General features: G+C 48.3%; 27 non-coding genes and 2 pseudogenes across 27 annotated transcripts; all 29 read left to right on the top strand.

Annotated features, from left to right (window-relative positions):
* The first annotated feature begins 2658 nt into the window (after positions 1 to 2658).
* On the top strand, positions 2659 to 2822 carry LOC135020939 (U1 spliceosomal RNA). Its single transcript, XR_010218282.1, has one exon. It is a non-coding gene; the product is annotated as a U1 spliceosomal RNA (small nuclear RNA).
* A 152-nt stretch (positions 2823 to 2974) lies between these two features.
* On the top strand, positions 2975 to 3116 carry LOC135020900 (U1 spliceosomal RNA; annotated as a pseudogene).
* An 817-nt stretch (positions 3117 to 3933) lies between these two features.
* On the top strand, positions 3934 to 4096 carry LOC135020905 (U1 spliceosomal RNA). Its single transcript, XR_010218250.1, has one exon. It is a non-coding gene; the product is annotated as a U1 spliceosomal RNA (small nuclear RNA).
* A 665-nt stretch (positions 4097 to 4761) lies between these two features.
* LOC135020915 (U1 spliceosomal RNA) lies at positions 4762 to 4925 on the top strand. The gene has a single exon (XR_010218258.1). It is a non-coding gene; the product is annotated as a U1 spliceosomal RNA (small nuclear RNA).
* A 152-nt stretch (positions 4926 to 5077) lies between these two features.
* On the top strand, positions 5078 to 5240 carry LOC135020882 (U1 spliceosomal RNA). Its single transcript, XR_010218229.1, has one exon. It is a non-coding gene; the product is annotated as a U1 spliceosomal RNA (small nuclear RNA).
* Positions 5241 to 5911: 671 nt separating this feature from the next.
* On the top strand, positions 5912 to 6075 carry LOC135020913 (U1 spliceosomal RNA). Its single transcript, XR_010218257.1, has one exon. It is a non-coding gene; the product is annotated as a U1 spliceosomal RNA (small nuclear RNA).
* Positions 6076 to 6227: 152 nt separating this feature from the next.
* Positions 6228 to 6390, top strand: LOC135020892 (U1 spliceosomal RNA). The gene has a single exon (XR_010218238.1). It is a non-coding gene; the product is annotated as a U1 spliceosomal RNA (small nuclear RNA).
* Positions 6391 to 7062: 672 nt separating this feature from the next.
* LOC135020930 (U1 spliceosomal RNA) lies at positions 7063 to 7226 on the top strand. Its single transcript, XR_010218273.1, has one exon. It is a non-coding gene; the product is annotated as a U1 spliceosomal RNA (small nuclear RNA).
* A 152-nt stretch (positions 7227 to 7378) lies between these two features.
* On the top strand, positions 7379 to 7520 carry LOC135020906 (U1 spliceosomal RNA; annotated as a pseudogene).
* Positions 7521 to 8212: 692 nt separating this feature from the next.
* LOC135020922 (U1 spliceosomal RNA) lies at positions 8213 to 8376 on the top strand. Its single transcript, XR_010218265.1, has one exon. It is a non-coding gene; the product is annotated as a U1 spliceosomal RNA (small nuclear RNA).
* A 152-nt stretch (positions 8377 to 8528) lies between these two features.
* LOC135020890 (U1 spliceosomal RNA) lies at positions 8529 to 8691 on the top strand. The gene has a single exon (XR_010218236.1). It is a non-coding gene; the product is annotated as a U1 spliceosomal RNA (small nuclear RNA).
* A 671-nt stretch (positions 8692 to 9362) lies between these two features.
* LOC135020921 (U1 spliceosomal RNA) lies at positions 9363 to 9526 on the top strand. Its single transcript, XR_010218264.1, has one exon. It is a non-coding gene; the product is annotated as a U1 spliceosomal RNA (small nuclear RNA).
* Positions 9527 to 9678: 152 nt separating this feature from the next.
* On the top strand, positions 9679 to 9841 carry LOC135020883 (U1 spliceosomal RNA). The gene has a single exon (XR_010218230.1). It is a non-coding gene; the product is annotated as a U1 spliceosomal RNA (small nuclear RNA).
* Positions 9842 to 10512: 671 nt separating this feature from the next.
* Positions 10513 to 10676, top strand: LOC135020919 (U1 spliceosomal RNA). The gene has a single exon (XR_010218262.1). It is a non-coding gene; the product is annotated as a U1 spliceosomal RNA (small nuclear RNA).
* Positions 10677 to 10828: 152 nt separating this feature from the next.
* On the top strand, positions 10829 to 10991 carry LOC135020881 (U1 spliceosomal RNA). Its single transcript, XR_010218228.1, has one exon. It is a non-coding gene; the product is annotated as a U1 spliceosomal RNA (small nuclear RNA).
* Positions 10992 to 11662: 671 nt separating this feature from the next.
* Positions 11663 to 11826, top strand: LOC135020938 (U1 spliceosomal RNA). Its single transcript, XR_010218281.1, has one exon. It is a non-coding gene; the product is annotated as a U1 spliceosomal RNA (small nuclear RNA).
* Positions 11827 to 11978: 152 nt separating this feature from the next.
* On the top strand, positions 11979 to 12141 carry LOC135020899 (U1 spliceosomal RNA). Its single transcript, XR_010218245.1, has one exon. It is a non-coding gene; the product is annotated as a U1 spliceosomal RNA (small nuclear RNA).
* A 671-nt stretch (positions 12142 to 12812) lies between these two features.
* LOC135020912 (U1 spliceosomal RNA) lies at positions 12813 to 12976 on the top strand. Its single transcript, XR_010218256.1, has one exon. It is a non-coding gene; the product is annotated as a U1 spliceosomal RNA (small nuclear RNA).
* Positions 12977 to 13128: 152 nt separating this feature from the next.
* LOC135020889 (U1 spliceosomal RNA) lies at positions 13129 to 13291 on the top strand. Its single transcript, XR_010218235.1, has one exon. It is a non-coding gene; the product is annotated as a U1 spliceosomal RNA (small nuclear RNA).
* A 671-nt stretch (positions 13292 to 13962) lies between these two features.
* On the top strand, positions 13963 to 14126 carry LOC135020918 (U1 spliceosomal RNA). The gene has a single exon (XR_010218261.1). It is a non-coding gene; the product is annotated as a U1 spliceosomal RNA (small nuclear RNA).
* Positions 14127 to 14278: 152 nt separating this feature from the next.
* On the top strand, positions 14279 to 14441 carry LOC135020891 (U1 spliceosomal RNA). Its single transcript, XR_010218237.1, has one exon. It is a non-coding gene; the product is annotated as a U1 spliceosomal RNA (small nuclear RNA).
* Positions 14442 to 15112: 671 nt separating this feature from the next.
* On the top strand, positions 15113 to 15276 carry LOC135020932 (U1 spliceosomal RNA). Its single transcript, XR_010218275.1, has one exon. It is a non-coding gene; the product is annotated as a U1 spliceosomal RNA (small nuclear RNA).
* A 152-nt stretch (positions 15277 to 15428) lies between these two features.
* LOC135020941 (U1 spliceosomal RNA) lies at positions 15429 to 15591 on the top strand. The gene has a single exon (XR_010218283.1). It is a non-coding gene; the product is annotated as a U1 spliceosomal RNA (small nuclear RNA).
* Positions 15592 to 16262: 671 nt separating this feature from the next.
* LOC135020917 (U1 spliceosomal RNA) lies at positions 16263 to 16426 on the top strand. Its single transcript, XR_010218260.1, has one exon. It is a non-coding gene; the product is annotated as a U1 spliceosomal RNA (small nuclear RNA).
* A 152-nt stretch (positions 16427 to 16578) lies between these two features.
* On the top strand, positions 16579 to 16741 carry LOC135020880 (U1 spliceosomal RNA). The gene has a single exon (XR_010218227.1). It is a non-coding gene; the product is annotated as a U1 spliceosomal RNA (small nuclear RNA).
* Positions 16742 to 17412: 671 nt separating this feature from the next.
* Positions 17413 to 17576, top strand: LOC135020931 (U1 spliceosomal RNA). Its single transcript, XR_010218274.1, has one exon. It is a non-coding gene; the product is annotated as a U1 spliceosomal RNA (small nuclear RNA).
* A 152-nt stretch (positions 17577 to 17728) lies between these two features.
* On the top strand, positions 17729 to 17891 carry LOC135020879 (U1 spliceosomal RNA). Its single transcript, XR_010218226.1, has one exon. It is a non-coding gene; the product is annotated as a U1 spliceosomal RNA (small nuclear RNA).
* A 671-nt stretch (positions 17892 to 18562) lies between these two features.
* LOC135020911 (U1 spliceosomal RNA) lies at positions 18563 to 18726 on the top strand. The gene has a single exon (XR_010218255.1). It is a non-coding gene; the product is annotated as a U1 spliceosomal RNA (small nuclear RNA).
* A 152-nt stretch (positions 18727 to 18878) lies between these two features.
* LOC135020901 (U1 spliceosomal RNA) lies at positions 18879 to 19041 on the top strand. The gene has a single exon (XR_010218246.1). It is a non-coding gene; the product is annotated as a U1 spliceosomal RNA (small nuclear RNA).
* The last annotated feature ends 110 nt before the right edge of the window (positions 19042 to 19151 follow it).

The raw sequence follows: 19151 nt of genomic DNA, 5'->3' as shown, positions 1-19151 counted from the left end.
ACAAACAAAAAAATGCATATAGCAGAGGATAGTTTCAATCTGCCTACCTCTGGGTTATGGGCCCAGCATGCTTCCATTGCTGTACTCTGCTGCACATGTAAGTGCAAGAGATCCTGAAGCACTCACTCATCATGGGAAAGTACCAATGTGTTTCTTCGTTGGTTGATAGAAGAAACATCTTACAAAAACTCTCCAGATTATTGACTTTTTTAAGTTTTTCTAGGAAACGTTTTAGATGAATGCTTATTAGCATTTGTCAGTATGTACTTTTGCAAAGTGTCTCTGTGGCGCAATCAGTTAGTGTGTACGGCTATTAACCAAAAGGTTGGTGGTTCAATCCCACCCAGGGACGTAATTGACCTTGTTATCAGATTTTGGTGATCTTTAAGTAGACAAGTCAAATTTCATACCCCCTGTTATGGTGTAGGGTACCTGTCCTTCTCTGATGTAATCAGAGTTAGATTTGATTCAGTGATTTTATAAAAACATCTAGGAAGCACAATTTAGCAGTGGGTTGCAGAGAAAAAGAAATATGCTGGCAAAAAAATCAAATTGCGTGATTAAACAGCTCTTCATTTTCTGGCTTTATTTTTATGCTAACAAATTTGTTCTCTGAAAAGTGTCCACAAAGCCAAGTCTCTGATTAACACCTTTGTAGGGATGGTTTTTCACCTATTACTAAATTAAACTTGCTTCATTGGAAAGGCAGCAAGATGTATCCTCATTTCAATGTCTACTGAAATAATACAGGTTGACACCAGGAAACATTAACGCCACTGCATCCTTGCTGCTTTCTCATGTGGAAGTCTGTTTAATGTGAAAACAAGGTGATATCTAATTAGCACACAGGTAAGGAATTAAGAAAATCTTTATTTAAGGGTGAAGATGTTTCTCACAAAATTGTTGACCCAATGCATCATTGAAATTCAAGCTGGAAAGATGATTTTAATATATCACTTGTACATTTTGTATTGCTCTTCTGGTGACAATGTAGTTTGTTTTTGTCAATTACCATTTTAATAATAGGGTAAAGAAAATGAAGTGGATTTTTGAAAGAAAACAATACTGTCAATATACTATTAAAACAAATTAAAATGGTAAAAGTTATTGTACTTTAAGTAAAAATAAAACAGACAAAATATCAATCCCAGTTTTGGATTACTTTAATTAACAAACAAAAAAATGCATATAGCAGAGGATAGTTTCAATCTGCCTACCTCTGGGTTATGGGCCCAGCATGCTTCCATTGCAGTACTCTGCTGCACATGTAAGTTCAAGAGATCCTGAAGCACTCACTCATCATGGGAAAGTACCAATGTGTTTCTTCGTTGGTTGATGGAAGAAACATCTTACAAAAACTTTCCAGATTATTGACTTTTTAAAGTTTTTCTAGGAAACGTTTTAGATGAATGCTTATTAGCCTTTGTCAGTATGGACTTTTGCAAAGTGTCTCTGTGGCGCAATCAGTTAGTATGTACGGCTATTAACCAAAAGGTTGGTGGTTCAATCCCACCCAGGGACCTAATTGACCTTGTTATCAGATTTTGGTGATCTTTAAGTAGACAGTCAAAATTTCATACCCCCTTTTATGGTGTAGGGTACCTGGCCTTCTCTGATGTAATCAGAGTTAGATTTGATTCAGTGATTTTATAAAAACAGCTAGGAAGCACAATTTAGCAGTGGGTTGCAGAGAAAAAAAATATGCTGGCAGAAAAATCCAATTGAGTGATTAAACAGCTCTTTATTTTCTGGCTTTATTTTTATGCTAACAAATTTGTTCTCTGAAAAGTGTCCACAAAGCCAAGTCTCTGATTAACACCTTTGTAAGGATGGTTTTTCACCTATTACTAAATTAAACTTGCTTCATTGGAAAGGCAGCAAGATGCATCCTCATTTCAATGTCTACTGAAATAATACAGGTTGACACCAGGAAACATTAACGCCACTGCATCCTTGCTGCTTTCTCATGTGGAAGTCTGTTTAATGTGAAAACAAGGTGATATCTAATTAGCACACAGGTAAGGAATTAAGAAAATCTTTATTTAAGGGTGAAGATGTTTCTCACAAAATCGTTGCCCCAATGCATCATTGAAATTCAAGCTGGAAAGATGATTTTAATATATCACTTGTACATTTTGTATTGCTCTTCTGGTGACAATGTAGTTTGTTTTTGTCAATTACCATTTTAATAATAGGGTAAAGAAAATGAAGTGGATTTTTGAAAGAAAACAATACTGTCAATATACTATTAAAACAAATTAAAATGGTAAAAGTTATTGTACTTTAAGTAAAAATAAAAGAGACAAAATATCAATCCCAGTTTTGGATTACTTTAATTAACACAAAAAAAATGCATATAGCAGAGGATAGTTTCAATCTGCCTACCTCTGGGTTATGGGCCCAGCATCACTGTATGCAAATCCGTCTTCTGCAGACCTTCCCCCAGGAATGCTTGTACTAGTTGTTGCATTTGGTTTGTTGTTTGGGGGTGCTTCAGTATTAGGCAGCCTTCTGCCCTCCCATGTTCATTTGAAAATATGTGTTCTCCCTGCAGTTGTTGTCCCCAGATGAGAGTTCCCTTGTGCTGCCTCAGTTGAATCGCCTTTACTTGACAGAGATGTGCCTGAGCAGCGGCCCTCCCCAGCCCTATCCCAAATCATACTTATTTTGCATAGGAGATATCATGGTCATGAAGATTGTTCTCCCAGGGTGAGGTTCATTCATTGCATTCTGGGTATGATGACCCCTGTGATTTCCCCAAATATGGGAAACTCGACTGCATTATTTGTGGTAGTGGGGGACTGTGTTTGTGCTTTCCTCTGGTCAGCTCTGGTAAAAGTCAGATTTCTTTGTCTCAGATCTTCCTCTAGCCTTGTTCTTCTTTCGAGAGTTCCCTTGTGCTGCCTCAGTTGGATCTCCTTCACTTGACAGGGGGGTGCCCGAGCAGCGACCCTCCCCAGCTCTAGCCCAACTCCTACTTACCTGCCAGGTGAGATACTATGATCAGGAAGGTGCTTCTCCCAGGGCAAGGCTCACCCATTGCACTCTGGGTGTGCTGCCCCTTTGATTTCCCCAAATGTGGGACACTTGACTGCATAATTTGTGTTTCCCCTGGTCGGCTCTCATATAATTCAGATCTCTTTGTCTCAGGTCTCTCTTCAGCCTAGTTTGCTGTCTGTTTCCACTTCTCTTTTCTTGAGCCGCTCCCTTCTATGCCCTTGCACACTAGCCTGACTTCTCCCATCTGCTTACTTTGTGCCTTCCAACGCACAATGCGAACTACAGGTAGTGCTGCAGGGCCCACACCCTTTTACTTGCCTTACAGAGCAGCTCTGGAGCTGTTACAGTGCCCAGCTGCTGCAAGAAATCAGCTTGAATGCTTCAGGGGCTGGGGCATAGCCAACATGAGCCCCACACCGAAGGAGGGTGGAGGTGTTTAATGCGAACTAGGGGTCATCCAAGCGCCGCAAAAGGCCGCCATGCCCTGCATGCCCCTTTTCTCTTTTCATATGCAGACGAGGGTTGAAGCCAACTTTGACCCACTGCTTGGATGACATCACCATATGCAAATCCATCTGCTGCAGGCCTTCCCCCAGGAATGCTTGCACTAGTTGTTGCATTTGGTTTGTTGTTTGGGGGTGCTTCAGTATTAGGCAGCCTTCTGCCCTCCCATGTTCATCTGAAAATATGTGTTCTCCCTGCAGTTGTTGTCCCCAGATGAGAGTTCCCTTGTGCTGCCTCAGTTGAATCTCCTTTACTTGACAGAGATGTGCCTGAGCAGCGGCCCTCCCCAGCCCTATCCCAAATCATACTTATTTTGCATAGGAGATACCATGGTCATGAAGATTGTTCTCCCAGGGTGAGGTTCATTCATTGCATTCACTTGACAGGGGGGTGCCCGAGCAGCGACCCTCCCCAGCTCTAGCCCAACTCCTACTTACCTGCCAGGTGAGATACTATGATGATGTAGGTGCTTCTCCCAGGGCAAGGCTCATCCATTGCACTCTGGGTGTGCTGCTCCTGTGATTTCCCCAAATGTGGGAAACTTGACTGCATAATTTGTGTTTCCACTGGTCGGCTTTCATATAATTCAGATCTCTTTGTCTCAGGTCTCTCTCCAGCCTAGTTTGCTGTCTGTTTCCACTTCTTTTTTTTTGAGCCCCTCCCTTCTATACCCTTGTGCACTATCCTGACTTCTACTCCTGTCTGCTTACTTTGTGCCTTCCAATGCACAATGCAAACTACAGGTAGTGCTGCAGGGCCCACAACCTTTTACTTGCCTTACAGAGCAGCTCTGGAGCTGTTACAGTGCCAAGCTGCTGCAAGAAATCAGCTTGAATGCTGGGGCATTGCCAATATGAGCCCCACACCGAAGGAGGGTGGGGGTGTTTAATGCGAACTAAGGGTCATCCAAGCGCCGCAAAACGCCGCCATGCCCTGCATACCCCTTTTCTCTTTTCATATGCAGATGAGGGTTCCAGCCAACTTTGGCCCACTGCTTGGATGACATCACTGTATGCAAATCCGTCTTCTGCAGACCTTCCCCCAGGAATGCTTGTACTAGTTGTTGCATTTGGTTTGTTGTTTGGGGGTGCTTCAGTATTAGGCAGCCTTCTGCCCTCCCATGTTCATTTGAAAATATGTGTTCTCCCTGCAGTTGTTGTCCCCAGATGAGAGTTCCCTTGTGCTGCCTCAGTTGAATCTCCTTTACTTGACAGAGATATGCCTGAGCAGCGGCCCTCCCCAGCCCTATCCCAAATCATACTTATTTTGCATAGGAGATACCATGGTCATGAAGATTGTTCTCCCAGGGTGAGGTTCATTCATTGCATTCTGGGTATGCTGACCCCTGTGATTTCCCCAAATGTGGGAAACTCGACTGCATTATTTGTGGTAGTGGGGGACTGTGTTTGTGCTTTCCTCTGGTCAGCTCTGGTAAAAGTCAGATTTCTTTGTCTCAGATCTTCCTCTAGCCTTGTTCTTCTTTCGAGAGTTCCCTTGTGCTGCCTCAGTTGGATCTCCTTCACTTTACAGGGGGGTGCCCGAGCAGCGACCCTCCCCAGCTCTAGCCCAACTCCTACTTACCTGCCAGGTGAGATACTATGATCAGGAAGGTGCTTCTCCCAGGGCAAGGCTCACCCATTGCACTCTGGGTGTGCTGCTCCTGCGATTTCCCCAAATGTGGGACACTTGACTGCATAATTTGTGTTTCCTCTGGTCGGCTCTCGTATAATTCAGATCTCTTTGTCTCAGGTCTCTCTCCAGCCTAGTTTGCTGTCTGTTTCCACTTCTCTTTTCTTGAGCCGCTCCCTTCTATGCCCTTGCGCACTATCCTGACTTCTCCCGTCTGCTTACTTTGTGCCTTCCAACGCACAATGCGAACTACAGGTAGTGCTGCAGGGCCCACACCCTTTTAGTTGCCTTACAGAGCAGCTCTGGAGCTGTTACAGTGCCCAGCTGCTGCAAGAAATCAGCTGGAATGCTTCAGGGGCTGGGGCATTGCCAACATGAGCCCCACACCGAAGGAGGGTGGGGGTGTTTAATGCGAACTGAGGGTCATCCAAGCGCCGCAAAAGGCCGCCATGCCCTGCATACCCCTTTTCTCTTTTCATATGCAGATGAGGGTTCCAGCCAACTTTGGCCCACTGCTTGGATGACATCACTGTATGCAAATCCGTCTTCTGCAGACCTTCCCCCAGGAATGCTTGTACTAGTTGTTGCATTTGGTTTGTTGTTTGGGGGTGCTTCAGTATTAGGCAGCCTTCTGCCCTCCCATGTTCATTTGAAAATATGTGTTCTCCCTGCAGTTGTTGTCCCCAGATGAGAGTTCCCTTGTGCTGCCTCAGATGAATCTCCTTTACTTGACAGATATATGCCTGAGCAGCGGCCCTCCCCAGCCCTATCCCAAATCATACTTATTTTGCATAGGAGATACCATGGTCATGAAGATTGTTCTCCCAGGGTGAGGTTCATTCATTGCATTCTGGGTATGCTGACCCCTGTGATTTCCCCAAATGTGGGAAACTCGACTGCATTATTTGTGGTAGTGGGGGACTGTGTTTGTGCTTTCCTCTGCTCAGCTCTGGTAAAAGTCAGATTTCTTTGTCTCAGATCTTCCTCTAGCCTTGTTCTTCTTTCGAGAGTTCCCTTGTGCTGCCTCAGTTGGATCTCCTTCACTTGACAGGGGGGTGCCCTAGCAGCGACCCTCCCCAGCTCTAGCCCAACTCCTACTTACCTGCCTGGTGAGATATTATGATCAGGAAGGTGCTTCTCCCAGGGCAAGGCTCACCCATTGCACTCTGGGTGTGCTGCTCCTGCGATTTCCCCAAATGTGGGGCACTTGACTGCATAATTTGTGTTTCCTCTGGTCGGCTCTCGTATAATTCAGATCTCTTTGTCTCAGGTCTCTCTCCAGCCTAGTTTGCTGTCTGTTTCCACTTCTCTTTTCTTGAGCCGCTCCCTTCTATGCCCTTGCGCACTATCCTGACTTCTCCCGTCTGCTTACTTTGTGCCTTCCAACGCACAATGCGAACTACAGGTAGTGCTGCAGGGCCCACACCCTTTTACTTGCCTTACAGAGCAGCTCTGGAGCTGTTACAGTGCCCAGCTGCTGCAAGAAATCAGCTTGAATGCTTCAGGTGCTGGGGCATAGCCAACATGAGCCCCACACCGAAGGAGGGTGGAGGTGTTTAATGCGAATTAGGGGTCATGCAAGCGCCGCAAAAGGCCGCCATGCCCTGCACATCCCTTTTTTCTTTTCATATGCAGACGAGGGTTGAAGCCAACTTTGACCCACTGCTTGGATGACATCACCATATGCAAATCCATCTGCTGCAGGCCTTCCCCCAGGAATGCTTGCACTAGTTGTTGCATTTGGTTTGTTGTTTTTTGGGTGCTTCAGTATTAGGCAGCCTTCTGCCCTCCCATGTTCATCTGAAAATATGTGTTCTCCCTGCAGTTGTTGTCCCCAGATGAGAGTTCCCTTGTGCTGCCTCAGTTGAATCGCCTTTACTTGACAGAGATGTGCCTGAGCAGCGGCCCTCCCCAGCCCTATACCAAATCATACTTATTTTGCATAGGAGATATCATGGTCATGAAGATTGTTCTCCCAGGGTGAGGTTCATTCATTGCATTCTGGGTATGATGACCCCTGTGATTTCCCCAAATGTGGGAAACTCGACTGCATTATTTGTGGTAGTGGGGGACTGTGTTTGTGCTTTCCTCTGGTCAGCTCTGGTAAAAGTCAGATTTCTTTGTCTCAGATCTTCCTCTAGCCTTGTTCTTCTTTCGAGAGTTCCCTTGTGCTGCCTCAGTTGGATCTCCTTCACTTGACAGGGGGGTGCCCGAGCAGCGACCCTCCCCAGCTCTAGCCCAACTCCTACTTACCTGCCAGGTGAGATACTATGATGATGTAGGTGCTTCTCCCAGGGCAAGGCTCACCCATTGCACTCTGGGTGTGCTGCCCCTTTGATTTCCCCAAATGTGGGAAACTTGACTGCATAATTTGTGTTTCCCCTGGTCGGCTCTCATATAATTCAGATCTCTTTGTCTCAGGTCTCTCTTCAGCCTAGTTTGCTGTCTGTTTCCACTTCTCTTTTCTTGAGCCGCTCCCTTCTATGCCCTTGCGCACTATCCTGACTTCTCCCATCTGCTTACTTTGTGCCTTCCAACGCACAATGCGAACTACAGGTAGTGCTGCAGGGCCCACACCCTTTTACTTGCCTTACAGAGCAGCTCTGGAGCTGTTACAGTGCCCAGCTGCTGCAAGAAATCAGCTTGAATGCTTCAGGGGCTGGGGCATAGCCAACATGAGCCCCACACCGAAGGAGGGTGGAGGTGTTTAATGCGAACTAGGGGTCATCCAAGCGCCGCAAAAGGCCGCCATGCCCTGCACGCCCCTTTTCTCTTTTCATATGCAGATGAGGGTTGAAGCCAACTTTGACCCACTGCTTGGATGACATCACCATATGCAAATCCATCTGCTGCAGGCCTTCCCCCAGGAATGCTTGTACTAGTAGTTGCATTTGGTTTGTTGTTTGGGGGTGCTTCAGTATTAGGCAGCCTTCTGCCCTCCCATGTTCATCTGAAAATATGTGTTCTCCCTGCAGTTGTTGTCCCCAGATGAGAGTTCCCTTGTGCTGCCTCAGTTGAATCTCCTTTACTTGACAGAGATGTGCCTGAGCAGCGGCCCTCCCCAGCCCTATCCCAAATCATACTTATTTTGCATAGGAGATACCATGGTCATGAAGATTGTTCTCCCAGGGTGAGGTTCATTCATTGCATTCTGAGTATGCTGACCCCTGTGATTTCCCCAAATGTGGGAAACTCGACTGCATTATTTGTGGTAGAGGGGGACTATGTTTGTGCTTTCCTCTGGTCAGCTCTGTTAAAAGTCAGATTTCTTTGTCTCAGATCTTCCTCTAGCCTTGTTCCTCTTTCGAGAGTTCCCTTGTGCTGCCTCAGTTGGATCTCCTTCACTTGACAGGGGGGTTCCCGAGCAGCGACCCTCCCCAGCTCTAGCCCAACTCCTACTTACCTGCCAGGTGAGATACTATGATCATGAAGGTGCTTCTCCCAGGGCAAGGCTCACCCATTGCACTCTGGGTGTGCTGCTACTGCAATTTCCCCAAATGTGGGACACTTGACTGCATAATTTGTGTTTCCTCTGGTCGGCTCTCGTATAATTCAGATCTCTTTGTCTCAGGTCTCTCTCCAGCCTAGTTTGCTGTCTGTTTCCACTTCTCTTTTCTTGAGCCGCTCCCTTCTATGCCCTTGCGCACTATCCTGACCTCTCCCGTCTGCTTACTTTGTGCCTTCCAACGCACAATGCATACTACAGGTAGTGCTGCAGGGCCCACACCCTTTTACATGCTTTACAGAACAGCTCTGGAGCTGTTACAGTGCCCAGCTGCAGCAAGAAATCATCTTGAATGCTTCAGGGGCTGGGGCATAGCCAACATGAGCCCCACACCGAAGGAGGGTGGAGATGTTTAATGCGAATTAAGGGTCATCCAAGCGCCACAAAAGGACGCCATGCCCTGCACATCCCTTTTTTCTTTTCATATGCAGACGAGGGTTGAAGCCAACTTTGACCCACTGCTTGGATGACATCACCATATGCAAATCCATCTGCTGCAGGCCTTCCCCCAGGAATGCTAACACTAGTTGTTGCATTTGGTTTGTTGTTTGGGGGTGCTTCAGTATTAGGCAGCCTTCTGCCCTCCCATGTTCATCTGAAAATATGTGTTCTCCCTGCAGTTGTTGTCCCCAGATGAGAGTTCCCTTGTGCTGCCTCAGTTGAATCTCCTTTACTTGACAGAGATGTGCCTGAGCAGCGGCCCTCCCCAGCCCTATCCCAAATCATACTTATTTTGCATAGGAGATACCATGGTCATGAAGATTGTTCTCCCAGGGTGAGGTTCATTCATTGCATTCTGGGTATGCTGACCCCTGTGATTTCCCCAAATGTGGGAAACTCGACTGCATTATTTGTGGTAGTGGGGGACTGTGTTTGGGCTTTCCTCTGCTCAGCTCTGGTAAAAGTCAGATTTCTTTGTCTCAGATCTTCCTCTAGCCTTGTTCTTCTTTCGAGAGTTCCCTTGTGCTGCCTCAGTTGGATCTCCTTCACTTGACAGGGGGGTGCCCGAGCAGCGACCCACCCCAGCTCTAGCCCAACTCCTACTTACCTGCCAGGTGAGATACTATGATCAGGAAGGTGCTTCTCCCAGGGCAAGGCTCACCCATTGCACTCTGGGTGTGCTGCTCCTGTGATTTCCCCAAATGTGGGAAACTTGACTGCATAATTTGTGTTTCCTCTGGTCGGCTCTCGTATAATTCAGATCTCTTTGTCTCAGGTCTTTCTCCAGCCTAGTTTGCTGTCTGTTTCCACTTCTCTTTTCTTGAGCCGCTCCCTTCTATGCCCTTGCGCACTATCCTGACCTCTCCCGTCTGCTTACTTTGTGCCTTCCAACGCACAATGCATACTACAGGTAGTGCTGCAGGGCCCACACCCTTTTACATGCTTTACAGAACAGCTCTGGAGCTGTTACAGTGCCCAGCTGCTGCAAGAAATCATCTTGAATGCTTCAGGGGCTGGGGCATAGCCAACATGAGCCCCACACCGAAGGAGGGTGGAGATGTTTAATGCGAATTAAGGGTCATCCAAGCGCCACAAAAGGACGCCATGCCCTGCACATCCCTTTTTTGTTTTCATATGCAGACGAGGGTTGAAGCCAACTTTGACCCACTGCTTGGATGACATCACCATATGCAAATCCATCTGCTGCAGGCCTTCCCCCAGGAATGCTTACACTAGTTGTTGCATTTGGTTTGTTGTTTGGGGGTGCTTCAGTATTAGGCAGCCTTCTGCCCTCCCATGTTCATCTGAAAATATGTGTTCTCCCTGCAGTTGTTGTCCCCAGATGAGAGTTCCCTTGTGCTTCCTCAGTTGAATCTCCTTTACTTGACAGAGCTGTGCCTGAGCAGCGGCCCTCCCCAGCCCTATCCCAAATCATACTTATTTTGCATAGGAGATACCATGGTCATGAAGATTGTTCTCCCAGGGTGAGGTTCATTCATTGCATTCTGGGTATGCTGACCCCTGTGATTTCCCCAAATGTGGGAAACTCGACTGCATTATTTGTGGTAGTGGGGGACTGTGTTTGTGCTTTCTTCTGGTCAACTCTGGTAAAAGTCAGATTTCTTTGTCTCAGATCTTCCTCTAGCCTTGTTCTTCTTTCGAGAGTTCCCTTGTGCTGCCTCAGTTGGATCTCCTTCACTTGACAGGGGGGTGCCCGAGCAGCGACCCTCCCCAGCTCTAGCCCAACTCCTACTTACCTGCCAGGTGAGATACTATGATCAGGAAGGTGCTTCTCCCAGGGCAAGGCTCACCCATTGCACTCTGGGTGTGCTGCTCCTGCGATTTCCCCAAATGTGGGACACTTGACTGCATAATTTGTGTTTCCTCTGGTCGGCTCTCGTATAATTCAGATCTCTTTGTCTCAGGTCTCTCTCCAGCCTAGTTTGCTGTCTGTTTCCACTTCTCTTTTCTTGAGCCGCTCCCTTCTATGCCCTTGCGCACTATCCTGACTTCTCCCGTCTGCTTACTTTGTGCCTTCCAACGCACAATGCGAACTACAGGTAGTGCTGCAGGGCCCACACCCTTTTAGTTGCCTTACAGAGCAGCTCTGGAGCTGTTACAGTGCCCAGCTGCTGCAAGAAATCAGCTTGAATGCTTCAGGTGCTGGGGCATAGCCAACATGAGCCCCACACCTAAGGAGGGTGGAGGTGTTTAATGCGAATTAGGGGTCATGCAAGCGCCGAAAAAGGCCGCCATGCCCTGCACATCCCTTTTTTCTTTTCATATGCAGACGAGGGTTGAAGCCAACTTTGACCCACTGCTTGGATGACATCACCATATGCAAATCCATCTGCTGCAGGCCTTCCCCCAGGAATGCTTGCACTAGTTGTTGCATTTGGTTTGTTGTTTGGGGGTGCTTCAGTATTAGGCAGCCTTCTGCCCTCCCATGTTCATCTGAAAATATGTGTTCTCCCTGCAGTTGTTGTCCCCAGATGAGAGTTCCCTTGTGCTGCCTCAGTTGAATCTCCTTTACTTGACAGAGATGTGCCTGAGCAGCGGCCCTCCCCAGCCCTATCCCAAATCATACTTATTTTGCATAGGAGATACCATGGTCATGAAGATTGTTCTCCCAGGGTGAGGTTCATTCATTGCATTCTGGGTATGATGACCCCTGTGATTTCCCCAAATGTGGGAAACTCGACTGCATTATTTGTGGTAGTGGGGGACTGTGTTTGTGCTTTCTTCTGGTCAACTCTGGTAAAAATCAGATTTCTTTGTCTCAGATCTTCCTCTAGCCTTGTTCCTCTTTCGAGAGTTCCCTTGTGCTGCCTCAGTTGGATCTCCTTCACTTGACAGGGGGGTACCCGAGCAGCGACCCTCCCCAGCTCTAGCCCAACTCCTACTTACCTGCCAGGTGAGATACTATGATCATGTAGGTGCTTCTCCCAGGGCAAGGCTCACCCATTGCACTCTGGGTGTGCTGCCCCTGTGATTTCCCCAAATGTGGGAAACTTGACTGCATAATTTGTGTTTCCCCTGGTCGTCTCTCGTATAATTCAGATCTCTTTGTCTCAGGTCTCTCTCCAGCCTAGTTTGCTGTCTGTTTCCACTTCTCTTTTCTTGAGCCGCTCCCTTCTATGCCCTTGCGCACTATCCTGACTTCTCCCGTCTGCTTACTTTGTGCCTTCCAACACACAATGCAAACTACAGGTAGTGCTGCAGGGCCCACACCCTTTTACTTGCCTCACAGAGCAGCTCTGGAGCTGTTACAGTACCCAGCTGCTGCAAGAAATCAGCTTGAATGCTTCAGGGGCTGGGGCATTGCCAACATGAGCCCCACACCGAAGGAGGGTGGAGGTGTTTAATGCGAACTAAGGGTCACCCAAGCGCCGCAAAAGGCCGCCATGCCCTGCACGCCCCTTTTCTCTTTTCATATGCAGACGAGGGTTGAAGCCAACTTTGACCCACTGCTTGGATGGCATTACCATATGCAAATCAATCTGCTGCAGGCCTTCCCCCAGGAATGCTTGCACTAGTTGTTGCATTTGGTTTGTTGTTTGGGGGTGCTTCGGTATTAGGCAGCCTTCTGCCCTCCCATGTTCATCTGAAAATATGTGTTCTCCCTGCAGTTGTTGTCCCCAGATGAGAGTTCCCTTGTGCTGCCTCAGTTGAATCTCCTTTACTTGACAGAGATGTGCCTGAGCAGCGGCCCTCCCCAGCCCTATCCCAAATCATACTTATTTTGCATAGGAGATACCATGGTCATGAAGATTGTTCTCCCAGGGTGAGGTTCATTCATTGCATTCTGGGTATGCTGACCCCTGTGATTTCCCCAAATGTGGGAAACTCGACTGCATTATTTGTGGTAGTGGGGGACTGTGTTTGTGCTTTCCTCTGCTCAGCTCTGGTAAAAGTCAGATTTCTTTGTCTCAGATCTTCCTCTAGCCTTGTTCTTCTTTCGAGAGTTCCCTTGTGCTGCCTCAGTTGGATCTCCTTCACTTGACAGGGGGGTGCCCGAGCAGCGACCCTCCCCAGCTCTAGCCCAACTCCTACTTACCTGCCAGGTGAGATACTATGATCAGGAAGGTGCTTCTCCCAGGGCAAGGCTCACCCATTGCACTCTGGGTGTGCTGCTACTGCGATTTCCCCAAATGTGGGAAACTTGACTGCATAATTTGTGTTTCCTCTGGTCGGCTCTCGTATAATTCAGATCTCTTTGTCTCAGGTCTTTCTCCAGCCTAGTTTGCTGTCTGTTTCCACTTCTCTTTTCTTGAGCCGCTCCCTTCTATGCCCTTGCGCACTATCCTGACCTCTCCCGTCTGCTTACTTTGTGCCTTCCAACGCACAATGCATACTACAGGTAGTGCTGCAGGGCCCACACCCTTTTACATGCTTTAAAGAACAGCTCTGGAGCTGTTACAGTGCCCAGCTGCTGCAAGAAATCATCTTGAATGCTTCAGGGGCTGGGGCATAGCCAACATGAGCCCCACACCGAAGGAGGGTGGAGATGTTTAATGCGAATTAAGGGTCATCCAAGCGCCACAAAAGGACGCCATGCCCTGCACATCCCTTTTTTCTTTTCATATGCAGACGAGGGTTGAAGCCAACTTTGACCCATTGCTTGGATGACATCACCATATGCAAATCCATCTGCTGCAGGCCTTCCCCCAGGAATGCTTACACTAGTTGTTGCATTTGGTTTGTTGTTTCGGGGTGCTTCAGTATTAGGCAGCCTTCTGCCCTCCCATGTTCATCTGAAAATATGTGTTCTCCCTGCAGTTGTTGTCCCCAGATGAGAGTTCCCTTGTGCTGCCTCAGTTGAATCTCCTTTACTTGACAGAGATGTGCCTGAGCAGCGGCCCTCCCCAGCCCTATCCCAAATCATACTTATTTTGCATAGGAGATACCATGGTCATGAAGATTGTTCTCCCAGGGTGAGGTTCATTCATTGCATTCTGGGTATGCTGACCCCTGTGATTTCCCCAAATGTGGGAAACTCGACTGCATTATTTGTGGTAGTGGGGGACTGTGTTTGTGCTTTCTTCTGGTCAACTCTGGTAAAAGTCAGATTTCTTTGTCTCAGATCTTCGTCTAGCCTTGTTCTTCTTTCGAGAGTTCCCTTGTGCTGCCTCAGTTGGATCTCCTTCACTTGACAGGGGGGTGCCCGAGCAGCGACCCTCCCCAGCTCTAGCCCAACTCCTACTTATCTGCCAGGTGAGATACTATGATCAGGAAGGTGCTTCTCCCAGGGCAAGGCTCACCCATTGCACTCTGGGTGTGCTGCTCCTGCGATTTCCCCAAATGTGGGACACTTGACTGCATAATTTGTGTTTCCTCTGGTCGGCTCTCGTATAATTCAGATCTCTTTGTCTCAGGTCTCTCTCCAGCCTAGTTTGCTGTCTGTTTCCACTTCTCTTTTCTTGAGCCGCTCCCTTCTATGCCCTTGCGCACTATCCTGACTTCTCCTGTCTGCTTACTTTGTGCCTTCCAACGCACAATGCGAACTACAGGTAGTGCTGCAGGGCCCACACCCTTTTAGTTGCCTTACAGAGCAGCTCTGGAGCTGTTACAGTGCCCAGCTGCTGCAAGAAATCAGCTTGAATGCTTCAGGTGCTGGGGCATAGCCAACATGAGCCCCACACCTAAGGAGGGTGGAGGTGTTTAATGCGAATTAGGGGTCATGCAAGCGCCGCAAAAGGCCGCCATGCCCTGCACATCCCTTTTTTCTTTTCATATGCAGACGAGGGTTGAAGCCAACTTTGACCCACTGCTTGGATGACATCACCATATGCAAATCCATCTGCTGCAGGCCTTCCCCCAGGAATGCTTGCACTAGTTGTTGCATTTGGTTTGTTGTTTGGGGGTGCTTCAGTATTAGGCAGCCTTCTGCCCTCCCATGTTCATCTGAAAATATGTGTTCTCCCTGCAGTTGTTGTCCCCAGATGAGAGTTCCCTTGTGCTGCCTCAGTTGAATCGCCTTTACTTGACAGAGATGTGCCTGAGCAGCGGCCCTCCCCAGCCCTATCCCAAATCATACTTATTTTGCATAGGAGATATCATGGTCATGAAGATTGTTCTCCCAGGGTGAGGTTCATTCATTGCATTCTGGGTATGATGACCCCTGTGATTTCCCCAAATGTGGGAAACTCGACTGCATTATTTGTGGTAGAGGGGGACTGTGTTTGTGCTTTCCTCTGGTCAGCTCTGGTAAAAGTCAGATTTCTTTGTCTCAGATCTTCCTCTAGCCTTGTTCTTTTTTCGAGAGTTCCCTTGTGCTGCCTCAGTTGGATCTCCTTCACTTGACAGGGGGGTGCCCGAGCAGCGACCCTCCCCAGCTCTAGCCCAACTCCTACTTACCTGCCAGGTGAGATACTATGATCAGGAAGGTGCTTCTCCCAGGGCAAGGCTCACCCATTGCACTCTGGGTGTGCTGCTCCTGCGATTTCCCCAAATGTGGGAAACTTGACTGCATAATTTGTGTTTCCTCTGGTCGGCTCTCGTATAATTCAGATCTCTTTGTCTCAGGTCTTTCTCCAGCCTAGTTTGCTGTCTGTTTCCACTTCTCTTTTCTTGAGCCGCTCCCTTCTATGCCCTTGCGCACTATCCTGACCTCTCCCGTCTGCTTACTTTGTGCCTTCCAACGCACAATGCAAACTACAGGTAGTGCTGCAGGGCCCACACCCTTTTACATGCTTTAAAGAACAGCTCTGGAGCTGTTACAGTGCCCAGCTGCTGCAAGAAATCATCTTGAATGCTTCAGGGGCTGGGGCATAGCCTACATGAGCCCCACACCGAAGGAGGGTGGAGATGTTTAATGCGAATTAAGGGTCATCCAAGCGCCACAAAAGGACGCCATGCCCTGCACATCCCTTTTTTCTTTTCATATGCAGACGAGGGTTGAAGCCAACTTTGACCCATTGCTTGGATGACATCACCATATGCAAATCCATCTGCTGCAGGCCTTCCCCCAGGAATGCTTACACTAGTTGTTGCATTTGGTTTGTTGTTTGGGGGTGCTTCAGTATTAGGCAGCCTTCTGCCCTCCCATGTTCATCTGAAAATATGTGTTCTCCCTGCAGTTGTTGTCCCCAGATGAGAGTTCCCTTGTGCTGCCTCAGTTGAATCTCCTTTACTTGACAGAGATGTGCCTGAGCAGCGGCCCTCCCCAGCCCTATCCCAAATCATACTTATTTTGCATAGGAGATACCATGGTCATGAAGATTGTTCTCCCAGGGTGAGGTTCATTCATTGCATTCTGGGTATGCTGACCCCTGTGATTTCCCCAAATGTGGGAAACTCGACTGCATTATTTGTGGTAGTGGGGGACTGTGTTTGTGCTTTCTTCTGGTCAACTCTGGTAAAAGTCAGATTTCTTTGTCTCAGATCTTCCTCTAGCCTTGTTCTTCTTTCGAGAGTTCCCTTGTGCTGCCTCAGTTGGATCTCCTTCACTTGACAGGGGGGTGCCCGAGCAGCGACCCTCCCCAGCTCTAGCCCAACTCCTACTTACCTGCCAGGTGAGATACTATGATCAGGAAGGTGCTTCTCCCAGGGCAAGGCTCACCCATTGCACTCTGGGTGTGCTGCTCCTGCGATTTCCCCAAATGTGGGACACTTGACTGCATAATTTGTGTTTCCTCTGGTCGGCTCTCGTATAATTCAGATCTCTTTGTCTCAGGTCTCTCTCCAGCCTAGTTTGCTGTCTGTTTCCACTTCTCTTTTCTTGAGCCGCTCCCTTCTATGCCCTTGCGCACTATCCTGACTTCTCCTGTCTGCTTACTTTGTGCCTTCCAACGCACAATGCGAACTACAGGTAGTGCTGCAGGGCCCACACCCTTTTAGTTGCCTTACAGAGCAGCTCTGGAGCTGTTACAGTGCCCAGCTGCTGCAAGAAATCAGCTTGAATGCTTCAGGTGCTGGGGCATAGCCAACATGAGCCCCACACCTAAGGAGGGTGGAGGTGTTTAATGCGAATTAGGGGTCATGCAAGCGCCGCAAAAGGCCGCCATGCCCTGCACATCCCTTTTTTCTTTTCATATGCAGACGAGGGTTGAAGCCAACTTTGACCCACTGCTTGGATGACATCACCATATGCAAATCGATCTGCTGCAGGCCTTCCCCCAGGAATGCTTGCACTAGTTGTTGCATTTGGTTTGTTGTTTGGGGGTGCTTCAGTATTAGGCAGCCTTCTGCCCTCCCATGTTCATCTGAAAATATGTGTTCTCCCTGCAGTTGTTGTCCCCAGATGAGAGTTCCCTTGTGCTGCCTCAGTTGAATCGCCTTTACTTGACAGAGATGTGCCTGAGCAGCGGCCCTCCCCAGCCCTATCCCAAATCATACTTATTTTGCATAGGAGATATCATGGTCATGAAGATTGTTCTCCCAGGGTGAGGTTCATTCATTGCATTCTGGGTATGATGACCCCTGTGATTTCCCCAAATGTGGGAAACTCGACTGCATTATTTGTGGTAGAGGGGGACTGTGTTTGTGCTTTCCTCTGGTCAGCTCTGGTAAAAGTCAGATTTCTTTGTCTCAGATCTTCCTCTAGCCTTGTTCTTCTTTCGAGAGTTCCCTTGTGCTGCCTCAGTTGGATCTCCTTCACTTGACAGGGGGGTGCCCGAGCAGCGACCCTCCCCAGCTCTAGCCCAACTCCTACTTACCTGCCAGGTGAGATACTATGATCAGGAAGGTGCTTCTCCCAGGGCAAGGCTCACCCATTGCACTCTGGGTGTGCTGCTCCTGCGATTTCCCCAAATGTGGGACACTTGACTGCATAATTTGTGTTTCCTCTGGTCGGCTCTCGTATAATTCAGATCTCTTTGTCTCAGGTCTCTCTCCAGACTAGTTTGCTGTCTGTTTCCACTTCTCTTTTCTTGAGCCGCTCCCTTCTATGCCCTTGCGCACTATCCTGACTTCTCCCGTCTGCTTACTTTGTGCCTTCCAACGCACAATGCGAACTACAGGTAGTGCTGCAGGGCCCACACCCTTTTACTTGCCTTACAGAGCAGCTCTGGAGCTGTTACAGTGCCCAGCTGCTGCAAGAAATCAGCTTGAATGCTTCAGGTGCTGGGGCATAGCCAACATGAGCCCCACACCTAAGGAGGGTGGAGGTGTTTAATGCGAATTAGGGGTCATGCAAGCGCCGCAAAAGGCCGCCATGCCCTGCACATCCCTTTTTTCTTTTCATATGCAGACGAGGGTTGAAGCCAACTTTGACCCACTGCTTGGATGACATCACCATATGCAAATCCATCTGCTGCAGGCCTTCCCCCAGGAATGCTTGCACTAGTTGTTGCATTTGGTTTGTTGTTTGGGGGTGCTTCAGTATTAGGCAGCCTTCTGCCCTCCCATGTTCATCTGAAAATATGTGTTCTCCCTGCAGTTGTTGTCCCCAGATGAGAGTTCCCTTGTGCTGCCTCAGTTGAATCTCCTTTACTTGACAGAGATGTGCCTGAGCAGCGGCCCTCCCCAGCCCTATCCCAAATCATACTTATTTTGCATAGGAGATACCATGGTCATGAAGATTGTTCTCCCAGGGTGAGGTTCATTCATTGCATTCTGGGTATGCTGACCCCTGTGATTTCCCCAAATGTGGGAAACTCGACTGCATTATTTGTGGTAGTGGGGGACTGTGTTTGTGCTTTCCTCTGGTCAGCTCTGGTAAAAGCCAGATTTCTGTGTCTCAGATCTTCCTCTAGCCTTGTTCTTCTTTCGAGAGTTCTCTTGTGCTGCCTCAGTTGGATCTCCTTCACTTGACAGGGGGGTGCCCGAGCAGCGACCCTCCTCAGCTCTTGCCCAACTCCTACTTACCTGACAGGTGAGATACTATGATCATGAAGGTGCTTCTCCCAGGGCAAGGCTCACCCATTGCACTCTGTGTGTGCTGCTCCAGCTATTTCCCCAAATGTGGGAAACTCGACTGCATAATTTGTGTTTCCCCTGGTCGGCTCTCGTATAATTCAGATCTCTTTGTCTCAGGTCTCTCTCCAGCCTAGTTTGCTGTCAGTTTCCACTTCTCTTTTCTTGAGCCGCTCCCTTCTATGCCCTTGCGCACTATCCTGACTTCTCCCGTCTG

The sequence above is a fragment of the Pseudophryne corroboree genome, unplaced genomic scaffold (assembly GCF_028390025.1).
Source record: "Pseudophryne corroboree isolate aPseCor3 unplaced genomic scaffold, aPseCor3.hap2 scaffold_360, whole genome shotgun sequence".
NCBI classification, from domain to species: Eukaryota; Metazoa; Chordata; class Amphibia; order Anura; family Myobatrachidae; genus Pseudophryne; species Pseudophryne corroboree.
The sequence above is the reverse complement of the archived record's forward strand: the minus strand, read 5'-3'. Positions and strand labels throughout refer to the sequence as shown.